The sequence below is a fragment of the Glycine soja genome, chromosome 1 (genome assembly GCF_004193775.1).
Source record: "Glycine soja cultivar W05 chromosome 1, ASM419377v2, whole genome shotgun sequence".
Lineage (NCBI taxonomy): Eukaryota > Viridiplantae > Streptophyta > Magnoliopsida > Fabales > Fabaceae > Glycine > Glycine soja.
The window spans coordinates 19,679,639-19,705,779 of NC_041002.1; the positions used below are offsets into that span (position 1 = coordinate 19,679,639).

A 26,141-nucleotide genomic window follows, 5' to 3' on the forward strand; every position below is an offset into this window, starting at 1 on the left:
AAAATACCAATAACACAACAAGCATCACAAAGACATAATCAAATGTATTGAAACCTACCAAAGTACATTCCAAATGTATTCCCAAAAAAGTATAAATGAACCTAAACTTAAACTGAACATAAAGATACAAAGAGGAGATGGAAAAGGGACCCTGTAAGAGTGGGATAAGGTCTATGATTATGCATACTACAATGACTTGAGTGATTATGATAAGGGTGCACAATATGCTTGTCCAAGTCTAGGAGGGTCCATTGAATATCCCTACCCTCGAAGGGGAAGAACTGGTAGACCACCTACAAAATCAGGTTAAGCATTTTTTGTGTTGCTTTGGTATTCATTCAAGTTCATTTTTGTTAAAAATATTTTGCAAAATTGAATTTTAGTCCTTTTGTTGCAATTTTAAATTTTCGAAGTGGATTTGTTTCTTTATTTTGTTGTTATTCTACCAGATTCTAATAGTGAAAGTAGATTGAATTTTGTCATGAGCTTGGACATCTATGTTCCAAGAGATGAACAATTTATTCACTTGAAATTGTCATACTTTCTTGCTAATGCACTGAAATCCATAGCTCAAGTTGTCAAACCTGAGCTAGAATCGCTATTCGACAACACCCCTAAAGAGTTTGATAGCTTTGAAGATGTGTTTAAACTCTATGAAGGTAGGATTAAGGTGTCTGAAAGTATACTAAAGAATATTAGGGATAAAATCCCCGCAGAGATGCTCACAGAAACTCTCTGAACTGATGGTGAAAGGTTCCTCAAGTTTCCAATGCCTTAAGTGATTAAAGGTATTTTTAAATAATTCTTTTACCACTCACATGGACGCGTATTGTTACCTTTGCAAAGAAGAAACTAAATTATTCGTGCTTAATAGTGATAACCAATCTTAATTTTTCATGTGTAAGACTAACCATGATAATTAGCTAAATTGTTATTACGTGTTAACATGTCTCATTCTTTTTGAAAAGCAAATCATAAGTGAACATGATAATCAAATTTTATTTTGTTAACTAACAATGGATTCAATCTTCAAAAATAATTCATGTTTATTATTTTTATTTCATTGATATTTTTTTATAGTTAACTAAAAATAATTACCAATTACACATGCGAACAATAAATATGATAGCAGAATAGAAATGCAGACACACCAATGCACAATACAATAAAATGAAAAAAAAAATAATATAAATGTAGTGAAACCTGCCAAAATACATTTGTTAACTCATTGTCAAGTGCACCAAATGTCCAAGTAGTAAAAATTCGGAAGTCTGAGTGTCGATTTCCACAGGGTCTTTGTTTTGTACTTGTATGGTATAATTTTCAATTTATAAGAGAAGAGATAAAGAGAGGTAAATGATAAATAAAGGGAACATGAATTAATAACAGATAATTGTAGAAAAAGAAAATATTAGGAAGCAAAATAATCAATAGAGAATTCAATGGGATGAGAATGTTAGGACCTACCATGCCTTGTTTGCCTAAGATATATGATTTTTGGATTTTTCTTTATCAATCAGGTAAATTTATCCTACCCACATCTATTAGATTACTTGCCCCTGATATCTCACGATGCAAGCCTATTATCTATCTCCCAAATGCCTTTGCAAAGATTCAATAGATAAAATGCATGAAGCTTTAATTCTAGATGCGTGCTTTGATGCATGGGCATAATGCAATCATTCTATGTCTAGCAATGATTTTATTATGATATTTTTTCCTTTTAGTTCTATTGGAAGTTATCCTCAGTCAAGAGTCTATCCCCTAAAACTGATGCATGCATACCTTCATTATATTCTTTTTAAGGATTACCCTCTGTTGAGCATCTAACCCCTTAAACAATGTAAATATGAGTAATGCATGAAATTAAAATAGGAAAAGATAACAGGATAGAAAACACCTGTTGCATGGATAAATATGAAGTACATCATACATCTCTTGACTTTTTAAGCCTATTAGACCCTAACTAAGGGTTTAGCCTCTCATGGCCATGAGGGCCTTACACTGAGATAGGGGCATAAGAACTAGTGAAGGAGAAGGAGTGGAAGAAAGGAATAGAGAAAATGATGAGAGAGAAGAGAGAATTCCCTAAGGAAGAGTTCTCAGTCTTTAGGTGTGTATTAGAGTGCTCTGAGACTCGGTGTGTCCTTTCTCCTTGGCTTGATTGTAATGACCCGACTCGTTGCTACGATATCACCACTCTAAACCATGAAAATTTCTATTTTTAATTGAAAACTCCGTTAATCTGCTTATGAAAAATGAAAGTAATTTTTTTTCGATATACATTCACCAAACAATGCACCATTACTTAAATGAATACATATATATAGGTATAGTAACTTAGTACACATCATTCACAGAATGGAAAGTAAATTTGTTCATACATATAATTAAATATGTGATTTATATCCTCAATTAAAAAAAAGAATTATGGAACCAGCTACGGAGGAGTTGATTACCAAAACACAACTCTATCCCAAAATACTCCCAACGTCATCACGTCGGCATGGGGACTCCACAAAAGAATCTCACTTCTCGTACTCTATTGCTGTCATTCTACTCCCAGGAACAAAGGTTCGCGATCATCACAGGTACCAACCACACGATAAAAAAATTGCGAGGGGTGAGTTTATTATAAATGAAATTAATAAAAAAATCAAATAACCATAATTAGTAAGAAAACATTAACAAATATCATAAGCTTACACAAACATTCATTAGTCCAACACACACTCAACAAATAGTCATCATCCATCCACAATTCCAATCAATCATGCTTAGTATGATGCATGCACTTGACCTCAACTCTCAAATTCAATGTGGTATCATCCTCAAGGAAATAGCCTAAGCGTGTCCACACGAAACTCTCACTTAGGAAAACTAGGCATTAAGTGTCAAGGTCACCCTGTCGTGCACAGGAAACTCCCCCCCATGGTGATTAGCCTGAGTCTTAAGAGAGTTCCAAACCTAGTAACATGCCTCCAAGTACAAGTATTCCTCCTCATGAGAAACTACAAGTACTTATTGACAAAGTTTATACTATTTCCATACAATATGAAGTATGAAACATAGGCACCATCAATGCACAGATCGTGGATAATTAAAGATTTTAAGCCATCCTCCTCCAGAGATGTTTAAAACTCTTTAACCACTCTATTTCCCCACCAGGGATATCCAACAAGGTCACTACACCCCCCATGTACATACACAACATACATCGTCACAATGACATTTTCAACATCATCAACATCTCATCTCAACGTCATTACCAACATCAACATTGTCTCATCTCAATGTCATTCTCAACATCAATATCATCTCATCTTGTTACAACCTACCGTTCGGCGGGAGGGTGAGGCGAAAAGAAAGGTGCATCTTCCAAAAAGGAGAAAATGAGGGAGTTGCCACCAACGTTTATTCGAGGGAAAACGTTAGAAAAACCAAAAAGAGGCTTGCAAAATTTGAGAATAAGGGTTCGGGAGTTGTTTACGCAAGGGAAAGGTATTAGCACCCCACGCGCCCGTCACAAGGGATGACAACCTTTAATCGAGCGTGCAAAACATGACTTAAAAATTATTTGCTTTTCCTTTTTTATATTTTATATTTTTTTGGGTTCGACAAGGGTGTTGCCCTTGCTCCTATATATCCTCAGGTGCGATGAGGAATTCAGACCTATGTAATTCTTTAAGCCTGAAAGTTGGTGTGTTAAATTGATTTTATGTTTTTTTCGAAAGATTGATTTTAATTGTGAACAAAACTCATTTAAGGCGTTGGACCTCGAAACGATGTTTTAAAACTTTAAAAAGTGGAGAGAGTCGTTAAGGTGTTGGACCTCGAAACGATCTCAAGCGATATTTGATAAAAAAAAAAGTTAGTTATGAGTTGGTTTTATCTTGGTTTTGTTTACTAACTTTCAATCTCTTTAAAAGATGACTTACGTAACTAATGATTGGTTAAAATTTACTTTACAAAAGAAAAGAGATTACCGATGATAGAAGAAGGAGATAAAGATACACAAAACAACAAAGAGAGCCCCTAAGGGCGCATAGATCGTATCCAAATCCTTAAAACAAAAACTAACCGGATGATGAACGAAGAACTTCGAATGAAGAATGATGTAGAAGTCGATTACGGTTGCAATTCGGTAGTGCCTCGACCTCATTTTTCTCTTCTTTCTTCTTCTTCTCTCTGATTTCTCTCCAATTTATCATAACACTGAAGGCCCAACCCCTTCCTCAACCTTCCTTCAAGCCTATTTATAGGAAATAAGGGGGCTTGGTGGTCTTGCAAACTCCCATATTTTGGACAGTTTTAGAGGATGAATGTAATTATGTTTAATCTTGTTATTTGAAAAGGAAGTGTTAACAAACTTTATTGAAAAGAGTTTATCGACCGCATTTTATTATTTTTCACGTGACGACCTAAAATGATGGCTGGTATATTTTTCTTTTTGAAAGAGCAAAATAGTTTAGAGGTTATGAGTGATCAGAAAGAAATGACTCTGAATAGAGTTGTGAACTGGCCATTCAGGAGTCTATAGTGATAATTTTCCTTCTGAATTTAATTACTGTGAAAAGAGAGAGAAAAGAAAAGAAAAAAAAAATTTCCCATGGTTTCTGTTATTTAAATTATTACTATTAAACCAGTCATTATTTAGGGACGCCACAAGTGTAGCCCCATTTTGTGTTTTTGGGTGATTTCTATCCGAAAAGTCATGGAACTTTACAGATTATGTGGTGATGGGTGTTAAGCGTCTCAAAGTGATCAATCAAGATCTGCACGCCGACAAGAATTGTCCCCGGACGAAATTAGGATATGACAGTTGTCCCTCTTTACTTATCTTTTATTGGAGATAAAAGAGAAGTAAAGATAAGACACTAATTTCATTCAAGCTGAATCTTCACCCGATCGACCAATAGCTCAATCAGTGAAACCTGTCAATCAAAAATAGCATAAAAGACATCAGGTGCACAACAAAAAGCCTTGGTGCTTTAAGTGATAAAAAAAAGATAATCATGACGGTCTCTGCATGCTATCAGACTCGTTGGTCTATAGATAGCAAAAGATAATCTTTATGTATCATCAGACTCGACTGTCTCTGGATGACAAAGAAAGTACAACAATCTCAAAAACAATTAGAAACGGACGACCATCATTGTCCCCGCATTCTGCCAGACTCATTTGTCTCTGGATGGAAAAGGGACTCTGATAGTCTCAAAATAGCGAAAACAAGTGACATCGGACTTGCCGTCTCTGGACGATGAGGTGCGGATAATCGTAAGGTGTCTCTGCATGCTATCGGACTCTCGAGTCGCTGGATAGCAAAAGGTGAGACTAAATAGTTTCGATTGGAAGACGCTGACATCTCCAGGAAGGGTACAAATGACCACATTGGTCTCTGCGTGTCATCGGACTTAGGGTCTCCGAATGACAAGGTGCAAATAACCGTAAGGTGTCTCCGCATGCCACCAGAATCTTGGGTCTCTGGATAGCAAAAGGTAAGACTAAATAGTCTCGACCGAAAGACACTGACATCTCCGGGAAGGGTGAAGATGACCACATTGGTATTTGCGTGTCATCGAACTTGGGGTCTCCGAATGACGAGGTACAGATAACCGTAAGGTGTCTCTGCATGCCACCGGACTCTTGGGTCGCTGGATAGCAAAATGGTGAGACTAAATAGTCTTGACCGAAAGACGCTGACATCTCCGGGAAGGGTGCAGATGACCACATTAGTCTCTACATGTCATCGGACATGGGGTCTCTGGATGATGAGGGTGCGGATAACCGTGAGGTGTTTCTGCGTGTCATCAAACTTGCCGTCTCCGGATGACGAGGTGCAGATAACCGTAAGGTGTCTCCGTGTGTCATCGGACTTGCCGTCTCCGGATGACGAGGGTAAGACTAAAGTAGTCTCGGTAGAAAGACACTGAGGTCTCCGACAAAGGGTATAGATGACCATCTTGGTCTCTGCGTTTCATCGGACTTGCCGTCTTTGAATGACGAGGGTGCGGAAAACTGTGAGGTGTCTCCACATATCATCAGACTTGCCGTCTCTGGATGACGAGGGTGAGACTAAAGTAGTCTTGGTCAAAAGACACTGAGGTCTCCGACAAAGGGAGCAGATGACTATATTGGTCTTTGCGTGTCATTGGACTTGCCGTCTCCGGATGACAAGGGTGCAGATAACCGTGAGGTGTCTCCATGTGTCTCAGACTTGCCGTCTCCGAATTACGAGGTGCGGATAACCGTAAGGTGTCTCCGCATGTCATCGGACTTGCCATCTCCAGATGACGAGGGTTAGACTAAAGTAGTCTCGGTCGAAAGACACAGAGGTCTCTGACAAAGGGTGCAAATGACCATGTTAGTCTCTTCGTGTCATCGGGATTTCCGTCTCCAAATGACGAGGGTGCAGATAACCATGAGGTGTCTCTGCTTGTCATCAGGCTTGCTGTCTTCGGATGACAAGGGTAAGACTAAAGTAGTCTCGGTCAAAAGACACTGAGGTCTCCGACAAAGGGTGCAGATGACCATCTTTGTCTCTGTGTGTCATCGGACTTGCCGTCTCTGGATGACGAGGACGTGGATAACCATGAGATGTCTCCGCGTGTCATCAGAATTGCCGTCTCTAGATGACGAGGGTGAGACTAAAGTAGCCTCGGCCGAAAGACACTGAGGTGTCCGACCAAGGGAGCAGATGACCATATTGGTCTCTGTGTGTCATTAGGCTTGCCGTCTTCGGATGACGAGGGCGTGGATAACCATGAGATGTCTCCGTGTGTCATCGGACTTGCCATCTCTAGATGACGAGGGTGAGACTAAAGTAGTCTCAGTCGAAAGACACTGAGGTCTCTGACCAAGGGAGCAGATGACCATATTGGTCTCTGCGTGTCATCGGACTTGCCGTCTCTGGATGACGAGGGTGCGAATAACTGTGAGGTGTTTCCGCGTGTCATCGGACTTGTCATCTCCGGATGACAAGGGTGAGACTAAATTAGTCTCGGTTGAAAGACGCTAAGGTCTCCAACAAAGGGTGCAGACGACCATGTTAGTCGCTGCGTGTCATCGGGCTTGCCGTCTCTAGATGACGAAAGGAGAGACTAAAGTAGTCTCGGTATTCCTTCACTAAAATGTGAACACGCTTAGCAAAAGAAACAAACCTCTAACCGATCAGAGCCACATATAATTTTGAAGAAAAACAATGTGTCTATTGGGGAAGGAAAGCATGCTGATAGAATTTTCTCATAACCACAAATGAGATTTAGGATATTAGCATTTTGTTTCTAAACGATCATTTAGAGGAAACACTGGGTCCAACTGAAATAGAAGAAAATCACTCAAAGTGTATAAATCTCACACAAGCAAGTTTTTCATCCTAATTCCAAACCATAGATATGTCATGACTTGATTTTGCAAATCGTTTACTATCAAATCAAAGATTACATGCATGATCATGGATCAATAGGACTTTTTGGAGAATGGTGTTTTGGTAGGAAATTTGGCTCTGAGTGTTTTGGCCTTTTCCTTTTCTGTTTTCTTTTTAGCACGACGTGACAGAGATGCTGGCACAAAGATTCGATTAGTAATCAAGAAGGGGACTGCTTCATGTGTCTCAAGTCATGGTTTCTTTTCTTGTCTTTCTTGCTCATAACAATTTTGTACATTATTTAGATATTGTCTAGTCCAACGAACTTTCTGTATGTTTTTCTTTTGCTTTCTTTCGATCTTTGATTGTGAATTTTTCTTTTTCTTTTTCTTTTGTCGGGGATTTTCTCTTTTTCTTTTCCATTCAAGGCACATTCATAACTTAACAGTAAATGAAGCTTTTTCTTCATCTCGTTTTTTTAGATCCTCTTGTTCTTCTCTTTTCGAGGATAAGGGTAAAAATTGCTACCCTGGGTCGAGGCTTAGGGCCGACGGATTGAGGTTTTGGCCTAAAAAGGCTTTATAGAAGGCAAGACATGACGTATGTTAGGATACTTTCTTTGGCCAAAGGTTTAGGGATAAAAGGGAATGCCTCACATTATTTCCATGACACGCATATAACAACGATGATTTAGAAACTTATGCAAAACCGATCATGCATGCACCCATGTGGACACTTAAGCTTCAAGTTTGTGGTCATGTAACACTAAGGCTTAGGATTCATTTTTCCTATTTAAAATCAACCCAGTGTTTCCAAAAGATGCTCTTTTATCAATTCATGAACACATCCGAGCCCATTTAGGCATTCAAAAAATTTTCACGGCATTCGTCCTTCAGGTGTACGCACATTTTTTCCTTTTTTTTTCAAAAAGCTTTTGTGTTCTTATCGATGAAACCTTTTTTCAAAGAAAAAACTGGCAGTCATTTCTTTCCAAAAGCGTCTTGGCTTTTTAGTCAAAATTTAACTATTTTTTTTTGTTTTGGTTTGTTTTTTCCATGAGGTATTTTGCTACATAAACACACACACACACACACACACACACACACACACACACACATATATATATATATATATATATATATATATATATATATATATATATATTTTGTGAGATATTTTTGCTACCTAAATTACATACATGCATATCCAAGGTATTTTTGCTACCTAAACTACATACATGCATATCCAAGGTATTTTGCTACCCTAAACACACACACATATATATTTTGTGAGGTATTTTTGCTACCTAAATTACATGCATGCATATCCAAGATATTTTTGCTACCTAAACTACATACATGCATATCCAAGGTACTTTTGCTACCTAAGCACACACACACATATTTTGTGAGGTATTTTGCTACCTAAATTACATACATGCATATCCAAAGTATTTTTGCTACCTAAACACACACACACACACACACACACACACACACACACACACACACACACACACACATATATATATATATATATATATATGTATGTATGTATGTATGTATGTATGTATGTATTTGTGAGGTATTTTTGCTACCTACCCGGTTTGCGCTTGTTTATTTTAATTCCTAGGATTATAAGCAACTAGGTGTGTTCAACTATGACTTAAGAAACATAGATGAACAAATAACAAGCAGAAACCTAAAAGGTACTAGGCTGCCTCTTAGTAGCGCTTCTTTAACGTCTTGAGTTGGACGCATGATGACGACTTATCGATCACGGGCCTAGTACCTACTCGTACCTGCCCCCTAAGTCTCCAAATACAGGAAAATAGTACTGTATAGTAAAATATGACTATGCTACCACTTACCTTTGCTTACCTTGGCTTTGGACTTGGTGTGGTATCGACCAACTCTCGAAGCAAATCTTCTTCGGTCCTTTGACTCACAGGACAACAAAGATGCATATGCATGCTCATGATTGAATAGTTTTAAGCGCGAAAAATTTAAAACAAATGTCTGTTATGTTCAATTTTACTTAAGCGCTTGTGGCACCCCATAAGGATCAAGCTAGATGGCTCGGATTGATCGCATGCACCGTTTGAAGGATGGAAATGGATTGGTGTATGACCAAGTGAAACTTTCTTGATTTAAGGTTATAGAGTGATGCCATGGGTCTATTGACCCCACTGAAACTCGATGGCAGGCTGATCTTGATAGAGTTTACATAACAAAGATGTAGAAGCAAAGATTCCAAGATTATTTTGATGATGCCAAACATTTTAAAAAAGATACATTCAAACTAGATTAAAGAAATCAAGAACATTCAAGTGAAGATTCAAGAGAAGACTCAAGATATGCAAGAACCTCAAGAAAAGCATCAAGATAAGTATAAAAAGAATTTTTCAAAGAAAATATTGAATATCACAATTTGTCCAAAAGAATTTTTCAAAGAAAAATCTTTTACCAGAGTTTTTCTCTCTGGTAATCGATTACCATAAGGCAGTAATTGATTACCAGAAGACCAACACAATTTTATAACTATTTTACAAAGTAGTAATCGATTACCATGGGTATGTAATCGATTACCAATGTTTTTGAACGTTGAATTTCAAATCTCAAGAGTCACAACTTGTGACAAAATATTTTCAAAATAGTGTAATCGATTACACAATATTTGTAATCGATTACCAGTGGTTCTGAACGTTGGATTTCAAACTTCAACATGAAGAGTCGTAACCTTTGATAAAATAAATTGTGTAATCGATTACACCATAATGGTAATCGATTACCAGTGACTGGTTTTGAAAAATTGCCAAGAATCACAACTTTTAAAGTGACAGATTTTGAAAAAATTGTCAAGAGTCACAATTTTTAAAGTGACTGGTTTTTGAAGAAATTGCCAAGAGTCACAACTTTTTTAAAGTGAATGGTTTTGAAGAAACTGCCAAAAGACACAACTTTTAACATGGTTTCTTCAAAAGCCATCAAATGGCTATAAATATGTGATCATGGCATAAATTTCAAGAAGATTATTCTTAACATATTTCTAAAAGTTTTTGTTCAACACTTGCTTTGTCAAGAAAAGTTCATTGGGCAAAAACTTGTGCTATTCTATTTTCTTCCTCTCCTTTATTCTTACAAAAAGCTTTTCAAAAGACCTACTCTTGGTGACTGTTTTCAAGGGAAGGTCTTCTTGGTTGCAGACACTGAACATAGGGGACCAACGTTCCTTGGGTTCATTTCAAGAAGCAGGATTTGCTTCTTGGTTGATCACTGGACACAAAAGACCAACGTCTTTTGGGTTCATTGCAAGAAGTGGGTATAACTTCTTGGTTGTTACCACTGGACACAAGGGACCAACGTTCCTTGGGGTTCATTGCAAGAAGTGGGAATAACTTCTTGGTTGTAATCACTGAACACAAACGAGGGAAGTCCTTCGTGGTTCATTGCTTGTAAAGGATTTTACAAGGATAGTGGAAATCTTAAGCGGGTTGCTTGGGGACTGGACGTAGGCACGGGTTGTGACCAAACCAGTATAAATCCAGTTTTGCATTCTCTCTTCCCTTAATCTCTTTTACTTTCAGTTGTGTTTATATTTCTTTAAGGTTACTTCTCCTTATTTATTATTCGAGTAACTTATAATTAAAGAAATAATTGAATCTAGGAAATATCTAAGTAAGGGAAATTTTCAATTAGGAATAGTCAACGAAATCTTAATTCAACCCCCCTTCTTAAAATTTTTTAGGCCACTTGTCCAACAAAAGATACCCTTGGATTCGAAAGAAATCTCAAAGAGTTTGCATGAGAGACTAACATTAGATGTTTGGGCATTTCCCACGAGCTCTTAGCCAAATGAGTTTGCTTCTCAAATGTGCAAACCTCAGGGGTTTCTCTTTCTTTTGTATATATATATTTTTTCAAACCTAATTTTGCTTAGGTTGCCCTTTCAGGTTTTCAACCTACCAGGTGAGAAATTTTGATCTGTCCCTAGGTTCACTTGAGGCTCATGCACGGTGCCTCTCATTGCCCCAGTGTAGGGCTTTAAGGTATCTATTGCTGTCTTTCGTCATGACCTTGTAGTAAGGAAGGAAAGAAAGAAACTGTGCAGGTTCTTGAAAATGAATTTTCAAAGATGAGAAACACTTGAAGGATTGACAGATTAAGTCAAATGACTCTTATTCTTGATAACTCACTTTCTCTCTCAAAAAGACAAACTTTCAGGAATGAGGTCACATTATTATTATTTTTTATTTGAAACACAGTTAATCAAATGCTTTTCTTTTTTTTCTATTTCGAACTTCACTCATTTTACGGCATCCTGACCAAACGTGCAAAATGAGTAATTTCTGATTGAATAGTCCTGGAAGTCAGAACTCAGGAGCATAGGTCGCTCGAGCAAACAAACCAATGGCTCCTTAATGATAAGAAAATGTTATATTCGAGTCGTATCCTCGAGAAAATGGAGGTTGAGGAACCTTGGCTGGGGTTATGGCCACCATTGAATTACAGAGTAGGTATGGGAGCAAGTTAGCATAGGACACCGGAATTGGGGTGAATTCTACAAGCTTTTTTGCTGCAAAATTCCTTCCTTGGTTGGTGTTTGGCATTGGTTGTGTGGCAGGCAGGCTTTGTGTCTGATTTAGTGATGGCCTTTGTGGATGATTGGGTGGTGGGTAATGAGAAGGGCTAACGTCGTCTAAGTAATGACATTGTTGAGCAGGTGGAAAATTTGGCCATGTAGGAATGGAAGTCAGAACACGAGGTCATTCCCCCTTCTCATTCTCTCTATTTGCCCCAGGCTTTTTACTTGTCAATGCGAGACAATCAAATTTGCCTCTTCTCAGACCCATTTTGATCCTTTCGCCGGCAAACACTAAATCGGCAAAGCTTGAAGGCATGTAACCCACCATCTTCTCATAGTAGGACACCGGCAATGTGTCTACTATCATTGCTATCACCTCCCTTTCCATCATTAGGGGCACTACCTGAGCAGCCATATTCTTCTACCTTTGTGCATACCCTTTGAAAGATTTGTGCTCCCTTTTGCACATGTTCTGTAGTTGCGTCCTATCTAGAGCCATATCAGAATTGTACTGATATTGCCTAATGAAGGCAACCCTTAGGTCTTTCGAAGAATAGATTCGGGAAGGTTTCTGATTAGTGTACCAGGTGACAGCTGCCCCAGTAAGACTTTCCTGGAAGAAATGCATCAACAGCTTTCCATCTTTTGTGTATGCCCTCATTTTCTTGCAGTACATCTTCAGGTGGTTCTTGAGGCAAGTAGTCCCCTTGTACTTATTAAAGTCGGGCACCTTGAACTTCGAAGTGATGGCGATGCCAGACACTAAGCACAATTCCGACATGTCAGCAAAAGCATAACTTCCACCTCCTTCAACGACTCTAAGCCTTTCCTCTATATGATCCAACTTTCCCTTCTCCGCCATAGCAAGAGGGATTCTTCCCGCCGCAAAATGCAAGGATTGTGGTTGTGGGAGAAACTGAGGGATCTCCAAAGTGTTTGGCAGGGGCACACCACCAATTGCTTGCTCTTCAGTGGCATATCCAAGGCGAGGCTCGAAGTTGGTTAGATTATGGTGGGGTATTTCATGTGTCTCCCCCATGGGTTGAGAGACATGTGCATGATCAGTCTGGGGTTGTTGGCTCTCAATGGGTATGGGTGCAGAGCTGTCGACATCCTTATTGGGAGTATGTGTAGCATTGGGTGGCGTATGGTTGGGAGCCAAGCCATATGGTGGAAAGGAATGCTTGTTTTGAACTTGCACAAAATGGGGGCCGCCCGTACTTCCCAATTCTTTGCCTCTCTGCCCTACCATATCCAAGATGGCATGATTTATTTGGTTGAGGCTTGATGGGGGAGTCGGGTCCACCTCAGCAACGGCACTGGTAGCAGCAACTGTAGCCGCATTGACCTCCATTATCTTCTTCATGCTCATCATGGCCTCCATCATTGTGACCATTTTCTCTTTCATGGCCTCCAAGTCAGCCTTTATCCTCTCTTGCACCTCGTCTACTTCGGCCATTACTCTAGCTCTATCACGCATTCAGTAAGGGTGTCATAAAGTGCGTTCTTCCCTTTTGATAAAAATGATTACAGTTTTGATTTCAAGGAAAGAATGCAATGAACAATGCAACCAATGAAAAGCATGGATGTATGCGAAAGATGCATTATTGAGGTAGGTTCATAGCTATCATCATGGTACCCAACACATGTAACTAAGAATGTCATGTGAACTTGCATGCTTTATTGTGACTTTCTTTTGTTCTTTTTTTTTTCCTTTTTTTTCTTTTTTTTTGTTATTTATATTTTTTTGTTTTGTTTTCCCCCTTTTTTATGCAGAGGGAAAATGCAAGGGTCATGCATGAGTGAACATGACATGCAAACGATGAAAATAAAATGTGTGCAGTTGTCAGAACAAAAGAGCATGCTAAATGCAGATCTGTGGTAATGCAGTGATTTATGCAAAATACAATGCATGAATATGATAAACGACAAATGCGGGAATGACATATCCATTGCAATGCCATGAAGAGATGCTTATGCGGTGCATGACACAAATGTATTTTACAGACACGACAGCCCAGAAGATTATCTCTTCTTACTTGCAACATTTGGCAGCACAATGCCCCATGTATGCACTTAAGAAAGCGATACGGACCTTCCGACTTCTCGTGAGAAAATGATGGGACCAAAATATAACGCATGTGTGATGACGCAATGCAGAAATAAATGTGCAAAAGCGTATGTTTTAGCGCAACAGGGGGACACACAAGCATGGCAACATCACCAAACAATCATACAACAGAGATGCACATGACATTTAGAAGGTATGCATGGCAATGTTAAGGAAAACAAAACACGCAGTGTGTTCGCTTCGTGCCCCTATTTTAGGAACCTAAATGGGAGGAACTAAAAGGCTTTTAGTGCTAACTCCCAAGGCGGTTATATCTCTCAATGGTTTCTAGAGATATCATTCCCTTTGACATCAATGTTGTGGCGGTAGGGACTACCAGCGACAACATATCATCAAAGAGAAAAACTCTAGATGAGGTTTCACTGTCATCAAGCAAGTCGGGGACTTAGCATGATCACAGATTCACCTCCACTTCCTATGTTCCCATGGACCCGGGTATAAGGCCCTTTTCCAACTCACCGTTTGTGAAAAAAGTGTGGGTGTTTGTGTGCATCAAATGAATAAATATCTACTTCACGCATACATTAAAAACACACTTAAAAGCATCAAAGAGTTATATACAAGAACATAAAGGAAACAAAGAGAAACCGAAAAAAGGGAAATAATGATATTTGCACAAGATTAGAAGACCTAACTCTCTAAAAACAGTCCCCAGTGGAGTCGCCAACTGTCACAACCTACCCTTCGGCAGGAGGGCGACGCGAAGGCTCATGGGAGCGTCTTCCAAGGGAGGAAAACGCGCGGAGTCTCCAACAACGTTTATTTGAGGAAAAAGTTAGAAAAACCGAAACATGGTCTAGGAACTTTAAGTATGAAAGGTTCAGAAGTTGTTTTTACGCACGGGGAAGGTATTAGCACCTCACGCACCCATCACAAGGGATGACAGCCTCTAATCGAGTGTGCAAATCATTACTTCAAAATTATGTATTTTCCCTTTCTACTTTTTTATGTTTTCCTTTTTTATGCTTTTTTTATGCTTTTTACTTTTTTGTGGTCGACAAGGGTATTTGCCTTGCTCCTTCATATTCCTGAATTGTGATGAAGAAATCAGACCTAGGTAGTTTTTTTATAAGAATTGAACGTTGGTTAAGTTGTTTTAATCTTTCTTCGCAAGATTGAGTTTAACCGAACAAAAGTTGTTTAAGGCGTTGGACCTTTAAATGATCTTTTGATTTTTGAAAAGGGGAGAGAGTTGTTTAAGGCATTGGACCTTGAAAAGACCTCTCGATTTTGAAGGGAGAGAACCGTTAAGGCGTTGGACCTTTGAACGATCTCTTTTGGGTGAGAAATGTTACGACATTGGACCTTGAACGATTTCTTGGGTGAGAAACATTAAGGTATTGGACCTTTAACGATCTCATGGGGTTGAAAAAAGCGGGGCTTTTGCTCCTACGTATCATCAATTGCGATAAGGAAATCAGACCTGCGTAGTTCTTCGCAACCATTTAAGGCGTTGGACCTTGAAACGATTTTCAAATGACCTTTTTGCGGGCAAATGTTTGATTTGTGAGTTGATTTTAGCCTTAGTTTCACTTAGTTATTTATCAACTCATTTAAGGGGACTTTCAAAATAAAATGTTTGGTCAACACTTATTTTATTATTTTTTCATATATTTTTATTATTTTATTATTTTTTGGTTTTTAACTGAGTTACGACGTGAACAATCGGCTGGATTTTATTTTAAGGGGGATTAAATGAGATTATGACACAAATGATCGGTTGAAATCCCTTTAAACATCGATTAAGTAAAATTACGGCTTAAACGATTGATCGAAACTCGCTTAAAACGAAGAAAAGAAACACCGAAAGTAGAAGAATGAAGATGAAAACATACAAAGCAAGAATGGACCCCTGAGGGTGCATAGAATGAATTCAAAGCTTCAAAATAAAAAACTAATCGGTTGAAGATCGAAGAACGTCCACGGAATCGATCATGGAAACGTCTCGGAAGCGTCACGGAAGCACCTTGGCTTGAATTTTCTCCTTCTTTCTTCTTCTCCTCACTAATTTCAAGTGAAAACTTAGTGCAAAAAATGCTGAACCCCTTAAACTCAGCCTTCCCCTATTTATAGCCAAAAAAAAAAAAAATAGGGTTGCTTAGTGATGAAGTTTTCCTGAGCGCACCCCCAATTTGATGAGTACACCCCCCTTTCATGTTGCTTAGTGATGAAGTTTCCTGAGCGCACCCTCCATTTTGATGAATGCAATGAAGTTTGCTGAGCGCACCCCCCTATTTGATTAGTACACTCCCCATTCCTGGTTGCTTAGTGATGAAGTTTCTTGAGTGCACCCCCAATTTGATGAGTGCACCCCCCAATTTGATGAGTGCACTCCCCTTTCAGGTTGCTTAGTGATGAAGTTTCCTGAGCATACCCCCTAATTTGATGAGTGCACCCCCCTCCAGAGTGTTCTAGATGGTCCAGATGGATCCTATGCTAGTTACACCCCACAGTTTGATAAGTGCAGCCCCATTTTTGTGTTTTTGACTAATTTCTTTCTGAAACATCGTGAAACTTTACGGATTTCACGACGATGAGTGTTAAGCGTCTCAAAGTGACCAACCAAGGTCCGCAGGTCGACAAGAATTGTCCCCGAACGAAATTAGGCTATGACACTTGGTAATTACCACTTAGTAATATGATGCATTGGTTTTGAAGTATCTTGTCTAGTTTGAACTTTCTTTAGCTATGGAGGCTTTATTATAGGATGTGTGACACCCTCTACCCCTCACATATATATTAATAAAGGAATAAAAATTCAAATATTAATTAAAAGTATTTTTAAAACATTTTTAAATACAAGCTTTTCAAATGGGTAAAAGGCTCACGTTCACTTTCTTCTACATCATATTCAAACTTGTCCAAATAAATAATAAAGTCATCTCGACTCAAAGAAAGTCATATAAGTCTCATACAATTAATATAGAACCTATATCCTAATGTCACATCCTATCAGAGCGTGGTGTTCCCGTGTCCTCTAGCATGAGGTTCTTCATAGTCATCCACCTATTCATCTGCTCCCCCGAACACAAGTTCAAGATCATCACAGGATCCAAACACAACAACACACAGGGAGTGAGTTATCACATTCCTAACTAATAGAGAAACAAGACAATTAAATATACATATTATATAAATGAGATACCACTTGCTTAAACATAGCTCACGTAACTTCACCACTTCGTCATTCAAAATTCACTTTTCAATTATCAATCACATTACACAAGAATCCCACACTTCGATCAAGATATAATAACACATCAATTAGCAAGCATATGCAATAGTTATGCTAAGACTCAATTCTATATGCAATGTGGTACCATGTCAGTGAAAAACCACCCTGGGGCGCTTAGGAGTACATAACAAGACACACCACACAATGGGTTTGTCAGGTCACTCTCACTAAGTAAGATCATAGGGAGACCAGTCAGGGTCACGATGTTTTGCGAGAATGCTCCAACCATATGAGATCAGCATAGGCTTAAAGGAGCACTCAAACCCGGTGACCCCCAAGGCCTACACTCCGAAGAGTCCGTCAGGGCCTCTCCCTCCTGATTCAGGTCCAACCCCTAAAATAATTTTTTTTTACATGCAGACACTGCTCATGAATTATACAATACTCACGACCTTACACTCGTGTTTTAAACACGTTCAACACAATTGCGCTACGATTTAACACTGGTTCCTAAATAGGAAACCTACATTTTCTCTTTAACACTGCGCATCAACGCTTTTCTCAAGATAACGCTGGTCGGATATTGTACAATTCATGGCTTACAACACAAGTAATTTCACATCAAGTGTTAACTACACACTTATCCACAACTAGAACTCATTCACAATTTCACATCTCATAGTGTCACAATCCACCATCACATGTTTACACGTATCTCACAAATTAACACATGTTCAACTTTACACTTATACTCAATCTCAATAACAATATTATAATCTCAAAGCAACATGTTATTCTACAATTCATCACATACTCACAATTTGAATTATCATTTCATATCCTCAATATAACAATTTATATAAAAGACTATCACAACATGAGGACTAAAACCCCTCAAATAATATTACACAATTATATCCAAATCATAGGTCCAAATATACAAATATCAAGAGCACAATTTATCAAGCAATTTTCATCAGGACATCAATATTTTATTTATAATCATAAAGGAAAAATTGCAATTTAACAAACATCCCAAAATAAAATCCCAATTTAATCCTCTAAGGATCCCTACACATGTTCTCACTAATCCCCAACTGTGAATAACTCATCCCTTACATCTAAGCGGGCTCACGTGTCTTCAGTCAGCGATAGCAACATCTCTAGCGGTTCCCGGAAATTCTTTCAATTATTCATCCGACTGCTCCGATAGAATTCCCAAACGTCAGAGAGACGGAGAAGAGATTGAAACCTCCACTTGTACTGTCTTCATACGATTCCTTTTTCTCCCTACACGAATATTGTCTCGCAAATCCCAACGGTGGAAGCGTGCGGAATTGAATTTCGAACAACATATCCAAATTTAACAATAATCCAACGGTTAACGAAACCGGGATCGTAGTTTTACCAAGACAGCTCTGGGTTTCTGCGGGAAAGAAAAAGGCTACAATGCGAAGGGTTTTTCTCTCATTTAAGACCTGATATCGAAATTCCCAACGGTGAGAATGCTCGGAATTGTGTTGCGAACATGATACTCAAATTTCACGACGATCCAACGGTGAACGGGTTCGAGATTGTCGTTTTTCTGAGACTTGTTTGGTGGGCTGCGGGAAAAAGAAAGGGTTTTGAGAGAAGGGGAAAAACGAAAATGAGGCCAAAAGGAGGCAGCTGACTTAACATAACTATTTATACCTAGGGTACTCAGCCTATTATTTGCTCTATATTTATTTATTTATTTATTTATTACTAAAAAGCTTTTTAAATTTATTTACGAAAAAATGGGATGTTACAGGATGAATTTTGTTTATTAATTTTGAATTTGGTACAACATTTTATTAATATGCTTGTGAATGGGATTATTCACCGCGAATAGTAGATATTTGAAAAAAGGAGATATAATTATAACAATAGTTGTAGTCAATTTCTAGTCAAATTTTTTTTTTTTAAAAAAAAAGACATCCTAAAACAGTTATTTGAAAAAAATCATCTTAGAATGTCTACATTTTAAGACAGTTTTTGTAAAAATCATCTTAGAATTCTCATTTTTTTTATTTTAAAAAAACAGACATTCTAAGACAATTCTTTGAAAAATCATCTTAGATAATCTATATTCTAAGATGGTTCAATTTTTTAAAATTTTATTTTGTAAAAAAGAATATATTCTGTGACAGTTCTTTGAAAAACTATCAGAAAGTTTACATTCTAAGACGATTTTTGGGAAAAACATCTTAGAATTCTTTATTTTTATTTTTTAAAAAAAGAAAACATTCTAAGACGGTTTTGTGGAATCTTCCAAACTAAGAACACTTTTCAGGATGGTGGCTTCAAAGATGGTTCTGGAACTGTCGTTCAATGTGTTTTGGAACCGACATTGAAAGCCTTCATTCTAGTAGTATAATAATTTAAATTTAAATATATTTTTTATTGCTTACTCTTTTATGATTTAAATAATTTATCAAGTAATTTTATGGGTATGAAAATTTTACAAAATTCATAATTATTATGAAAAAATTTAATTTTAGTATGAAGAGAAATTTAGACTTAAATTATAGGATAAACTCTTTACCTTAAATCACCTTAAAATTCAATTTCTTGGGAGAAAATATAGTCTATTATAACTTTTTATTTTTCAAAATATTCTTGTAATAGTTTAAATATATTATATGTAAAAGATAACACATTAGGATTATTTTTTTTCTTAAAGTAAAGTGGAAAATTTTTCAATTAATTCATGGGGATAAACAAAATATAACAATTGGAGATGATTATTTTTCTTTAAGAAAAGTAAATAGGAAAAATTCCAGTTAATTAATAGGGATAAACTATTCTCTTAAAATGACATTAATATCTAAATTATTAACGTGAAATTAAAATTTTTTTAATTCATTGTTATAATATTTAAATTTCAATATTTTTTTATTGCTATCTCTTTTATGATTTGATTAAGTTATCAAGTATTTCCATGGGTATGAACAACTTACCTAAATTCACATTAACACTGATATAATTATTATGGAAAAATATAACCAATGGGAATGAACATTCTTTTATTTAAGTATGAATAGAAATTTAGAATTAACTTATAGGATAGTTCTCTTACCGTAAATCACAATGAATTCAAATTTCTGGAAAGAAAACATACTTCAATATAACTTTTTATATATTTTTAATTATTGTTGTAATAAGATAATATATATTAACCGATGAACGAACAACCATGTGAGAAAAATAAAAAAGGGGAGCAACTTGTGGTAGAAGAGAAAAGGTGAAAGATTATGAAAATTGTGAAACATAAGTAATAGGAGAGGTGATGTGAGGTTCTGCATGGAGCATCGACATCCCTTGGTAGAGCGAAGCACTGCTGTGGGGGAGTTTAGATAATTCTGGAGTATAAAAGAAACTATGGTCAACTCTGGTGTAAGTTACTACATTAAATAAATGGATGAGATTTGATGTCAAATTTAAATTTGACACTTCATGTCATTTGATCCTAACACTATTTTTTTTTTCATTGGTATAATAATTTAAATTTGAATATTTTTTTTATTGTTATCTCTATTATGATTTAAATAATTTATCAAGTAATTCTATGGTATGAACAATTTATCTAAATCACATTAACATTGATCTGATTATTATGAAAAATAATAATCAATGGGAATGAATATTTTCATTTAATTTAAGTATGAAGAGAAATTTAGACTTAACTTATAGGATAATCTTTTTTACATTAAATCACCTTAAATTTCAAATTTCTTGAAAAAAATGTAACATTGTAATTTCTAATTAATTTAAGTGTCTATAATTAATTAATTATAAGGTATTCGTTTGTGATATTTGTATATATGATTATGATTACATATGCATAAACCTAGTTTTAGGTGTGAATCGTAACTTTTAAAGCAGCCCGATTGAGATGAATAAGCCTTGAGTAATAGGGATGGGGTGGGTGAGTTGGGAAGTGAAGGGGTGTGATTAGAAGGAATAATGATAGCCATAAACTCAACATAAAGGGGTTCAATTTTGAACCACACTCAAAACATTCTTATTTCACTCTCTTCTTCTTCTCCAAGACAACCCTCCATTGGAGAGCTTGAGATCTTGAATTTCTTTGCTCAAGGGACCTTGTAGCAGTGTTTTATTCCAGTTTGAAGGTTGATTTAGTGGTAAGGAACTCTCATCTTTTCCCTCTCATCATTTTTATTTTCTCTCCATGAGTACTTTTCGAAGTTCACAAAATTGTTTATTTTCATGGTTTTAATGTGGATTTTGTTTGTTTTTGGGATGTGAGTAGTATGGATTGTGTAGAGCTGTTGTGTGAGTGGGAGAAAACTTCCATCTTGGACCTAAAATCTTCCTTTTCTTCCTTTCTTCTTCTCAAAGCTAGTTCATTGAGTTTGGATAAGTAAGAGAAGTATAAACTATCTTTAATGTTATGTATTGTGTGTGAGTCACTGTTTTGAGTTCATTAGATGTGTTTTAATTTGATATTCATCTTGGACATTAAAAGATTTTGAGTTCATTTGGAATCCAACCAAAGGGATTTTAGAAGCAAAATCTAGATCTCGCATACATGTCAAAAAATGGGGCTTAAGCGTGGTTTGAGGGTCTATCAGGAAATGACCCTTAAGCACACTTTGGGTTGTGTTTAAGCGTGATTTCTCACGAGAAAATGAAGCTAGGTTTAACTGTAGGTAAAGTTGTGCTTATGCATGGTATCTATTAAAACCCCCTTTGTGCATTTCAAATGAACTTCAATGTTAAAGGATTCTAGTTGTATGTATGATCCATAAATGAAGTGAATGAAATTGATTTATCATTATTATCATGTAATGATAATAATAATAAATCGAGTGAATTAAAAAAATGTAATTCACCTTAATAATTTAGATAATAATGTCATTTCAAGAAAATTGCTTATCCTTGTGAATTAAGTGAAAATATTCCCATTTACTTTTATGAAAGAAAAAGAATCATCTCCAAGTTTGATAGTTCTTATACTGCCGTGAATTAAGTGAATTTTCCTACTTGTTTTTATAAAAGAAAAAATCCTCCTCGTGTTGTATTTTACATATATATAATCTATATTAAATTATTATGACAATACTTAAAAAATTAAAAGTTATAATAGAGTATATTTTCTCCCAAAATTTAAATTTTCAGATGATTTAAGGTAAAAAAAAAATTATCCTACAATTTAAGTGTTAATTTCTCTTCATATGTTAATGTGAATTTAGGTAAATAGCTCATAACTATGAAATTACTAGATAAATTATTTAAATCATAAAAGAATAAACCATAAAAATAGATTTGAATTTAAATTACTATAACAATGAATTAAAAAATAATTTAATTCTAATAATTTAGATATTAATAGGATTTCAAATAAATTATTTATCCCCGTGAATTAAGTGAAAAATTTTCTATTCGCTGTTATGATTTAATTTTTTAAATCTATATTTGTATTTCAAAACAGCATATGCCTTACATGTTTTCTAGTATTTTCATTCATTGGTCGCTTCTTATGTGTCAATTTATCCTAAAACATCAGCTACATATAATTCTGAGCTTACTTGGAGTTTTCACATATAAGAATGTTAAGCTCAGAGGCAGCAAAAACGCTGTTAATTAAGTAAAATAATTTTTTGGAGCGACTACATAGGCAGTGTGGATCATTCTAGTTTGTTGATTAATTGGTCATCTCTTGTGCAACGTCGAAGGCAAACAAGCATATATCAACAATCAGGCCAACTTGTTCTCTTCATTATCTATCTTCCCAATAGGTGACTGAAAAGACATTTTCAAACTAAAAATAGCTAAACACTTGTTCACAAATAAAAAATAATTAATGATAAGAACGGGTAGATATAGAAGCAAATTTTATTTACCATTCTCAAAAATATGTGATTCAAACATTTAAAGATAAAAATTAAAGTAACACAGCATCTAAAAAATACTACAATTTCCATTAAACCATATAAGCTTAGTAGCCCACCCCATGTACACCAGGAGTTGAAAATACATTCTGGTAACGAATTATGAGCAGGTGATGGACCTGGTACACACCATTTGGAAGCAGGAAAAAGAATATTCCTAATTAACCATAATTTTTTCAAAAGAATTTTATGTACATTAATTTATTCATATATAATCTCAAAGTATACTAAAATAGATATACAAATAATATAAATTTGCAACTTACCAACTGAATTCAGCGTACATAGGTAGCTCGGGGATATTGTTGTTGTAGTTGTTGCCAGTCAAAGAGAGTCTGCATAAAAGCTTGAACAATTTCAGTAGCCTCATAAATGATCAAAAAGTGCATAAATGAAATTATGGAAATGGTAGAAGAGTAATAAAGAGAATAAGAACCGTATGAAAGCGCGCGATTGCGCGCACCAAGGGGAATGCAAGTTCGAGGTCCATTGCAAAGCATCTGCATAGTAGCAATTAATACAGAATTACCTCAAATTGTATCAAAGTAAACTTCATGATAGAAGCAAATAATGATACGCGCGCGGTACCATCTCACGTATAAATTTAATCGTTAACCATAGCACATGCACCATTGCAATCGAAGTAGTTCAAACTAAAGTTGCATGATCCATCAACTTCCCTACTCCGACATATCTTCATGAACTATGCAATATCAATGAACTTTGTTGCATTTTGTAGTAAAACTTTATTTCGTCTGATCAGAATTTGTAAAACAACACCGAGCAAAACTGAAATTCAGAACCCGTTAAGCTCCAACCGAAATTAACATATTGCATGTACGCTAGTAGAAGAAAACAGAAAACAGGAATGGTCAACTTATATATATATATATATATATATATATATATATATATATATATATATATATATATATATTCTGTGTTTCCTGTCCCCATTCTGCAACTGGAAAACGTTCAACATATGCAAACCAGAAAAAATGGCATAAATCAGCCATGAGCATTTGAGAACGACAAGGGTTGTAGTGGTGCTAGAAAGAAAGGAATAGGTTCTATATGTTAGCCATCTTCTATGGCTTCTTTGAGTCTTATCATCTTGCAAAACAAAACATTTCAGTTTCAGTTGCTAGATTAGAATTCCATTCCTGCTTCTTTGTCTTTCAGCATCATCTGCATAGTTTTCAAATATTCCAGGTTTGCACAATTTGGCAAGATAACCGGGCACTTAATTCAGAATTATTTTTTCAAGTGCATAAAAATAATAGGAAGCTGCCACTATTTTATTCGTCAATGAATTAAGTGCCTCCAATAGGTGTCCCTTCAGTGATAACAAAGGATGTCCCTAAACGTCAACATGTGTCCCTTCAGGGAAAGATACAGGTAGTGGATTCAAGCTATTCATACATACTTACATATGATAGACTGAAGCCTATTGAAACTCAAGCGTCAACTGAGATGAAGCATCCATGGAGAATCTTCAAATTGATTCTGGTTCCATTTGTACGAACACTGTTGCTGGGCAAAAACAAACAAAGAAAAAAGATTAGATTGCTTGAGTCTATTTGACAAATAAAAGTTCAGTCCAATACAACAATTACAAAAAGAAAAAAAAAAAACATAAGATTTGTGTTAAAATATTTAAAAGAAAAACACTAAAAACAATAAGAAACGATGAAGTAAAGAAAAGGTCCTCTGTTGGCTGCACTCTACTCCCTGCTTCCTCTGCCCTATACCCAGCCACAATCACCAACATACCTCCTGAAATCATGCTTCTTCCATATTTGATCCCCAAAAGCATAAGCCGATCATAAGAACTGTAACACCCCTCCTAATTGTCAACCTTTTTACGGCTCACAGTTTACCACACTTCAATATGATACTTTATTCAACTTCCTCACTGGTCATAATTCTTCACAAGTAAGAAGCCTTTGTAGGTAGACCTTTTTAAGAATTCGACAATCTACTTCAATTACTTTCAGGATCAATGGTTATTCCTACAAACCAACTCACAAGTTTTGAGCTAACATGTTTTGTCTTCACTCACACACTTTCTAGAAGTGACATCTGTCCCAAACCTATCATGAGGCAATGACACTTGTCCCAAATTCACTGTGGAAATGACCAACTACAGTTGGCATGGTGATTAAGAGAGAAGGAGGGGAGGAAGGTATTATAGGTTCAAATCATTCCCACTAATAAAAATTAACAAATTAACAAATTAAAAATTAATATTGGTCTTTCAAAAATACTAACACATGCAAAAACTCACTATAAGTTAAACTCTTACATCAAACAATTTTTATCTTCAATCTCTTTCTCAGTTATTTTTCTATTTTCCTTCTTTTATCTATCTATTTCTTCCTCCTCTATCAAAGATAGTGTTAGCTTTTAACTTATCCTTAATTACCTTTCTAGTATGTTTCATAGGACACTTTTATTATTCATTCACGTGAAGCTACAGCCAAGCAACTTAAAAAAATATTATTGTAGTGAAATGAAAAATATTTTAACGTTTCAGCAAAGCAAGAGTGTTGTAAACTTGTACCATGTCATCAATGCAATAGACTTGTATGGCTTATCTGTCGTGAATAGTTCTTTAGCTCATGTAGGAACAGGATGCATACGTTTGACATACAAGCCATATTCCCATTTCTAAATGAATATACTTTCACATCATGGCGTGGATTGATTTGTTTGTGGCCATTAGCTATGTCATAGAACATGCAAGTTGTTCCGGGGTAAACATCGACTTTACCCATCACAAACACGTGGCACGCAATCTAATACATGATGAACAACTTAAGTTCATAAGTTGGATACAAATCTAACCGGTCAACTCAAGCAAGAAGTACCTTAATAGCAACCTATTAAGGATAAGTCCAGTGTAACGTTCATAATAGGATATCTAGCATGATTATTTATAATAAGTCA

General features: G+C 36.2%; 1 long non-coding RNA gene across 3 annotated transcripts; it reads right to left on the minus strand.

Moving 5' to 3' along the window:
• Window positions 1–20,470: 20,470 nt before the first annotated feature.
• LOC114413126 lies at window positions 20,471–24,078 on the minus strand. 3 transcript variants are annotated; one of them, XR_003666870.1, is made up of 4 exons: window positions 23,781–24,078; window positions 23,629–23,692; window positions 23,459–23,527; window positions 20,471–20,639 (listed from the first exon to the last, which is right to left on the minus strand). It is a non-coding gene; the product is annotated as an uncharacterized LOC114413126 (long non-coding RNA). The 3 variants fall into 3 exon arrangements; XR_003666869.1 differs by lacking the exon at window positions 20,471–20,639 and adding an exon at window positions 22,684–23,043; XR_003666868.1 differs by lacking the exon at window positions 20,471–20,639 and adding an exon at window positions 23,121–23,311.
• Window positions 24,079–26,141: the final 2,063 nt, after the last annotated feature.